We start from the raw sequence: 8,339 nt of genomic DNA on the forward strand, positions 1-8,339 counted from the left end.
TGATGTTTCTTCTCCAAGAAGAATTTCCTGAGTCAAGAATTTAGGTGCAAGTGATATGTTTAAGAAGTGCTCCTGAAACAAGTATACTATCAAAGGTGAAACAGATCACCAGCCCAGGTTGGATGCATGAGACAAGTGCTCAGGGCTGGTGCACTGGGAAGACCCAGAGGGATGGGATGGAGAGGGAGGCGGGAGGGGGGATCGGGATGGGGAACACATGTAAATCCATGGCTGATTCATGTCAATGTATGGCAAAAACCACTACAATATTGTAAAGTAATTAGCCTCCAACTAATAAAAATAAATGGAAAAAAAATTAGAAAAAAAAGAAGTGCTCCCGGAGAAGTTGAGCAGAGAGTTGGGAGGTAGAACAGGAAAGGGAAAGAAACCAAGAAAGTCCCACACATGATCTCACACCAGCTGCTCCAGGAAGCTCTGAGAGGTAAATGATCGCTTATATTTTGTACTGTCTCTGGTGAGGTGAAATTCAGTTCAGTCGCTCAGTCGTATCCGATTTTTTGTGACCCCATGGACTATAACACGCCAGGCTTCCCTGTCCATCAAAAACTCCCAGAGTTTACTCAACTCATGTCCATCATGCCTGTGATACTTCATACAGTCCAGAATTTCTCATGATACTCTGCATACAATTTAAATAAGCAAGGTAACAATATACCGTCTTGACATACTCCTTTCCTGATTTGGAACCAGTCTGTTGTTCCATGTCCAGTTCTAACTGTTGCTTCCTGACCTGCATACAGGTTTCTCAAGAGGCAGGTCAGGGGGTCTGGTATTCCCATATCTTTCAGAATTTTCTACAGTTTATTGTGACCCACACAGTCAAAGGCTTTGACATATTCAATGAAGCAGAAATAGATGCATTTCTGGAACTTTCTTACTTTTTCAATGATCCAACGGATGTTGGAAATTTGATCTCTGGTTCCTCTCTTCCTTTACTAAATCTAGCTTGAACATCGGACCTTCATGGTTCATGTACTGTTGAAACCTGGCTTGGAACATTTTGAACATTATTTTGCTAGCATGTGAGAAGAGTGAAACTGTGCAGTAGTTTGAGCATTCTTTGACATTGCCTTTCTTTGGGATTGGAATGAAAACTGAACTTTTCCAGCTCTGTGGCCACTGCTGAGTTTTCCAAATTTGCTGGTGTATTGAGTGCAGCACTTTGACAGCATCATCTTTTAGGATTTGAAATAGCTTAACTGTAATTCCATCACCTCCACTAGTTTTGTTCATAGTGATGCTTCCTAAGCCCCACTTGACTTTGCATTCCAGATGTCTGGCTCTAGGTGAGTGATTACATCATTGTGATTATCTGGGCCATGAAAATCTTTTTTGCATAGTTCTTCGGTGTATTCTTGCCATCTCTTCCTAATATCTTTTGCTTCTCTTGAAAGTGAAAGTGAAGTCGCTCAGTTGTGTCTGACTCTTTGCGACCCCGTGGACTGTAGCCTACCAGGCTCCTCCATCCATGGGATTCTTCAGGCAAGAATACTGCAGTGGGTTGCCATTTCCTTCTCCAGGGGATCTTCCTGACCCAGGGGTCGAATCCAGGTCTCCCCCCCCACACCCCATGCAGGCAGACGCTTTAACCTCTGAGCCATTCTCTTAGGTCCATACAATTTCTGTCCTTCATTGAGCCCATCTTTACATGAAATATTCCCTTGGTATCTCCAGTTTTGTAGAAGATATCTCTAGGCTTTCCCAGTCTATTGTTTTCCTCTTTTCTTTGCACTGATTACTAAGGAATGCTTTATCTCTCCTGGCTATTCTTTGGAACTCTGCATTCAAATGGATATATCTTTCCTTTTCTCCTTTGCCTTTAGCTTCTCTCCTTTTCTCAGCTATTTGTAAGGCCTTCTCAGACAATCATTTGCCTTTCTGTATTTCCTTTTCTTGGGGATAGTCTTGGTTACTGACACCTATACAAGGTCACGAGCCTCCTTCCATAGTTTTTCATGCACTCTGTCTATCAGATCTTATCCCTTCCACTGTATAATTGTAAGGGATTTGATTTAGATCATACCTGAACAGTCTAGTGGCTTTTCCTATTTTCTTCAATTTAACCCTGAATTTGGTAATAAGGACTTGATGATCTGAGTCACAGTCAGCTTCTGGTTTTGTTTTTGATGACAGTATAGAACTTCTCCATCTTTGGCTGCAAAGAATGTAATCAATCTGATTTCGATATTGACCATCTGGTGATGTCCATGTGTAGAGTTTTCTCTTGTGTTGTTGGAAGAGGGAGCTTGATATTACTAATGCGTTCTCTTGGCAAAACTCTGTTAGCCTTTGAACTGCTTCATTCCATACTCCAAGGCCAAATTTGCCTTTTATGCCAGGATTTTTTTTACTTCCTAATTTTGCATTCCAGTCCCATATAATGAATAGGACATTTTTTTTGGGTGTTAGTTCTAGAAGGTCTTGTATGTCTTCATAGAACCATTCAACTTCAGCTTCTTCAGCATTACTGATCAGGGCATAGACTTGGATTACTGTGATATTGAATGGTTTTCCTGCAAACGAACAGAAGATCATTCTGTTGTTTTTGAGATTGCATCCAAGTACTGCATTTCAGACTCTTTTGTTGACTATGATGGCTACTCCATTTCTTCTAAAGGATTCTTGCCCACAGTAGTAGATATAATGGTCATCTGAGTTAAATTCACCCATTCCAGTCCAAGTTTTCTGATTCCTAGAATGTTGATGTTCACACTTGCCATCTCCTATTTGACCACTTCCAATTTGCCTTAATTCATAGACCTAACATTCCAGATTCCTATGCAGTATTACTATTTACAACATCAAATTTTACTTCCATCACCAGTCATATCCACAACTGGGTATTCTTTTTGCTTTGGCTCCATCTCTTCATTGTTTCTGGAGTTATTTGTTCACTTATCTCCAGCAGCATTTTGGGCACCTACCGACCTGGGGAGTTCATCTTTCAATGTCATATCTTTTTGCCTTTTTATACTGTTCATGGGTTCTCAAGGTAAGAATACTGAACTGGTTTACCATTCTGTTCTCGAGTAGACCACATTTTGTCAGAACTCTCCACCATGACCTGTCTGTCTTGAGTGACCCTACACAGCATGGCTCATAGTTCATTGAGTTAGACAAGGCTGTGGTCCATATGGTCAGAATTGTTCGTTTCCTTTGATGGTGGCAGACAGACTGGAAACCAAGATCAACCTGCCTAGGAATCAACTCTCTCAAACCCCTGTCTCTTGTGCTTGTGCTAAGTCACCTCAGTTGTGTCTGACTTTTCAGCCCTATGACTGCCAAGCTCCTCTGTCTATGGGATTCTCCAGGAAAGAAAACTGAAGTGGGTTGCCATTTCCATCTCTAGAGAATCTTCCTCACCCAAGGATAGAAACTGCATTTCTTATATCTCCTGTGTTGACAGGTGGGTTCTCTTCAACTTGCAGCATCCATCAGTATATTCCAATTAGGCATAAAATCCTAGGAGCCCACAGAGACTTTTATCAAGATTACAGACACCAATATCTGTTTTAATTCAATGGTTATTTCTTACTTTAAAATTGTTCAAATTCCTTCAGAGTTTAATATAGGTTCTTAGTTCCTCCTTTTTAAAGCATTTTCTTCATTTTGTTTCCAGGACAACATACTCACTGGTGTTTTTGCATTTTGTTTTGTTTTTTCCTGCCTGTCTTTTACCCCCAGATTTATTGAGATTTAATTAACATTTAACACTGAGTTTAAGATGTACAGCTCAGTTGGTAAAGAATTCACCTGCAAGGTGGGAAACCTGGGTTTGATCCCTGGGTTGGGAAGATCCCCTGGAAAAGGGAAAGGGTACTTTTCCATTATACTAGCCTGGGGAATTTCATGGACTGTATTAGTCCATGGGGTCGCAAAGAGTCGGACACTACTGAATGACTTTCACTTTCACTTAGGATGTATAATGTGATGATTTGATTCACATATATATAGAGATATAGATATAGATATAGATATAGATATAGATATATAGTGGAATGATAACCATAGTAAGGTTAGCTAATACATCCATAAACTCACTTTCTTTATACTTTTCTGCTGAGAACATTGAAGATCCACTTTCTTAGCAACTTTCAAGTATTTATTACAGTGCTGTTAACTATAACCACCATGCTGTACATTAGATCCCTAGAACTCATTCAACTCATAACTGGGAGTTTACACACTTTGATCAACATCTCTCATTTCCCCTATCACCCAGCTACTATCTGTTTGTATAGTTCTTTTTTTTTTTTTTTTTTTTAGGTTCCACATACAAATGAAATCATATGGTAACTGTCTTTTTCTGTCTGACTTTATATCGCATACTGCCTTCAAGGGCCATGTTGCAATACATGGCAGAATTTTGTTTTCCTATAGCTGATTAATAGTCAGGGGCTTCGCTAGTGGCTCAGATGGCAAAAAATCTGCCTGAAATGTAGAAGACCTGGATTTGATCCCTGGGTTAGAAAGATCCCCTGGAGAAGGTAATGGCTGCCCACTCCAACACTCTTGCCTGGAGAATTCCATGGACAGAGGAGTCTGGTGGTCTATAGACCGTGGGGTCACAAAAGAATTGGACATGACTGAATGACTAACACTAGGTTGTTTTAAAGTCTTGGCTATTGCAAATAGGTTTGCAATGAACATGGAGGTGCAGATATTTAAGTGACTTTAAGCCACATGCCCTGTCTTGGTTCTCTTCTTCCACAGAGACATTTGCTGGCTCTTCTTCTTTCTAAACCTTTATATAACGGAGTACCAAAAGTTCAAATGTCTCACCACCTACTTTCTGGATCTTCACTTGTGCTCTAGATGATCTCTTACTATCTCATGCTTTACAATTTCATCTATAAATCTTATATTAATGGAATAATTACTATTAACTAGCTGATCAATTTCACATTATTATCTCTAACACTGACACTCTCTTAATATCAAATTTCTTTTTTTTCCCCCAGCTTTCCACTCAGCATTCCTTATTTGGTGTCAATAGTCATATCAAATTTATAACCAAAGCAGAATTAGCAACTGCCTTCCCCATCATTAAACTACTTTCTTTGGGAAAAATAAAGGAGGCATTCTTGACTCCTAATATCTCCTCATTCTCCATATCCAATTCATTACAAGATCTACTCTGCTTATAAAATACACACCGAATTCACTAACTTTCTACCATTTCTAATACCCTAGCTCATGAAGATCAAGCCATTTCTCTCCTAAGGACTTTAGAAATCTAACAGGGCTTTGTGGTTTTCATTTTTCCCTTTGAACGTCTACATTCCACACAATAACTAGATAACAGACTGTGTGTGATATCATCTTCACATTTAATATTTCTTGATTATATGTACTATATTTCCTGTCTTCCTGAAAAACTCTGGATGACAAGTCTAGGCTTTTTATTCCCTGTTGATTTTCCTGTGCCTACAACAGTACCAGGCTTTTAGTTGTGTTGTTCAGTTGCTCAGTCATGTCCAATTCTCTGAGACCCTGTCAGACTTCCCTGTCCTTCATTATCTTCCAGAGTTTGCTCAAACTCATGTCCATTGAATTGATGATGCCATTCAACCATCTCATCCTCTATCATACCCTTCTCTTCTTGCCCTCAGTTTTTCCCAGCATCAGGGTCTTTTCCAATGAGCCAGCTCTTCACATCTGGTAGCCAAAGTACTGGAGCTTCAGCTTCAGCATCAATCCTTCTAATGAATATTCAGGTTTTTTTTTTTCCTTTAGGATTGACAGGTTTGATCTCTTTGCTGGTCAAGGGACTCTCCAGAATCTTCTTCAGCACCACAGTTTGAAAGTATTAATTCTCTGGTGCTCAGCCTTCTTTACAGTCCAACTCTTACATCTGTACATGACTACTGGAAAAACCATAGCTTTGACTATACAGACCTTTGAGGGCAAAGTGATGTTACTCCTTTTTTATATGCTGTCTAGGTTTTTTATAGCTCTTCTTTTAAGGAGCAAGCATCTTTTAATTTCATGGCTGCAGTTACCATCTGCAGTGATTTTGGAACCCAAGAGGATACAGTCTGTCACTGTTTCCATTGTTTCCACATCTATTTGCCTTGACATGATGGGAGTAAATGCCATGATCTTAATTTCTGAATGTTGAGTTTTAAGCCTGCTTTTCACTCTCCTCTTTCAACTTCAAGAGACTCAAATTTCTCAGGAGGCAGGTAAGATGATCTGGTATTCTGATCTCTAAGAATTTTCCTATCTCTTTAAGGCTGTTAGTAGGTCTTGATAAAAATATATTGCTGCTACTGCTGTTGCTAAGTCATTTCAGTCGAATATGACTCTGTGCGACCCCATAGACATCAGCCCACCAGCTCCCCCCCTCCCCCACCCCGGGAGCCCAGGCAATCTGTCCCTGGGATTCTCCAGGCAAGAACACTGGAGTGGGTTGCCATTTGCTTCTCCAATGCATGAAAGTGAAAAGTGAAAGTGAAGTTGCTCAGTCGTGTCCTACTCTTAGCAACCCCATGGACCACAGCCCACCAGGCTTTTCCATCCATGGGATTTTGCAGGCAAGAGTACTGGAGTGGGGTGCCATTGCCTTCTCTGAAAAATATATTGATAAGCAAATAAATGAATAGTTGAACTGGTCAAAAAACAGGATGATCATGAACTCGTTAGTAGTTAAGATCTTCTGTAATGCACATTTAACAAATGAATTTAACTTTTACAATAGGCATAAAGCAAGCAACACACCAAACACCACACATACAAACACAAATCGTACTGAATAAACAAAGACCTCAGACAAGAGAGATAGAGCAATTTAAACTGTTGCTGGTTTCCATCAAACCTAGCCTTTAGAAAATTGATGCCAAGAAGTGACCTGAAAAGGAATAGGTGAGTCTGTTATCCCTTCCTGCCTTATCTTCCATGTATCATACTGGAAGCATATCATTTTGTTAAAAGTATAATTCTAATAAATTTTCTGTACTTTCTCCTGTATATACTAGCTAACCACTTCCTTTGGAACTCAAAGACAAGATGATCCATTCCAATGCTGGAGGAAACCTTGGCTGTTCAGAGCTAATTTGGAGAGTTAATTAACTCTCCAATGTGGCAACTTTGTAAGAATTTTATTTGTAACTTATTTTAATCCATTTCTTAAGAAGTAAACAAGTATTTACAGAGGGTGTATTACATGCTAGAGACATCAAGTGCCAAGGACAGAGCAGTGAACTAAGTAAAGTCCACATCTTCAGAAAACTTCTATTCTAAAGGGAGAGCTGATTCATTGGAAAAGACCCTGATGCTGGGAAAGATTGAAGGCAGGAAGAGAAGGGGATGACAGAGGATGAGATGGTTGGATGGCATCACTGACTCAATGGACAAGAGTTTGAGTAAACTCTTGTTTACTCAAGTTGGGAGTTGGTGATGGACAGGGAGGCCTGGCGTGCTGCAATCCATGGGGTCGCAAAGAGTCAGACACAACTGAGTGACTGAACTGAACTGAAAGGAAGATGATAGATATTTAATGATGTATGTGATATGTCAGGTCATGATAAGTCATTTGAAGAAAATGAAGCAGATTAGGAAGGATAGAATTCTTATATGGACCTTCTTTCTAACAGCTGATAAATGTAGATAAAATCAGACCACTTTAAATGCTTTTATATGTGATTTACATTATGCATGTGGAAAAATACTTCCATTTTGTGTAAGTACCTACTAAAAGCAATGCATATATAATAGAAAGAAAGAAAGAAAGTGAAGTCGCTCAGTCTTGTCCAGCTCTTCGCGATCCCATAGACTGTAGCCTACCAGGCTCCTCCGTCTATGGGATTTTCTAGGCAAGTGTACAGGAGTGGGTTGCCACTTCCTTCTCCAGAGGATCTTCCTGACCCAGGAATTGAACCCGGGTCTCCTGCATTGTAGGCAGACGCTTTACCGTCTGAGCCACCAGGGAAGCCTCTATATAATAGAGTTATCTCTATATAATTCATAATAATAAGTATTAATAATATATATTATATAATGATAAAATATCAATATGATAACAACAACTATTATTAGTAGTAATTATAGTAGTTTTGGAGTTCCAAAATAAAGCTTTTTCAACTGAATCTTTTGAGATATGATTTGCATTTAATAACCTGCATCAAAAATTTAAAGTGTACCAAACAGTGAATTTTGACACATATATAACCCTGTGAAACTATCACCACAATCAAGAAACGATTTTTCCCATCACACCAGAAACTTCCTTAGGACCACACTCTATGCTCAATTGGAGTAATGTGACTTACCACAGGCTTTCTGATAAATTTTCATCTTCATTTTGAATCGATCTGTTG

The 8,339-nt window shown here is 39.4% G+C and overlaps 1 non-coding gene across 1 annotated transcript; it reads right to left on the reverse strand.

The window, feature by feature from the left end:
- Positions 1 to 7,878: 7,878 nt before the first annotated feature.
- TRNAC-ACA (transfer RNA cysteine (anticodon ACA)) lies at positions 7,879 to 7,951 on the reverse strand. Its single transcript has one exon. It is a non-coding gene; the product is annotated as a tRNA-Cys (tRNA).
- Positions 7,952 to 8,339: the final 388 nt, after the last annotated feature.

Source organism: Muntiacus reevesi, chromosome 21 (assembly GCF_963930625.1).
Source record: "Muntiacus reevesi chromosome 21, mMunRee1.1, whole genome shotgun sequence".
NCBI lineage: Eukaryota > Metazoa > Chordata > Mammalia > Artiodactyla > Cervidae > Muntiacus > Muntiacus reevesi.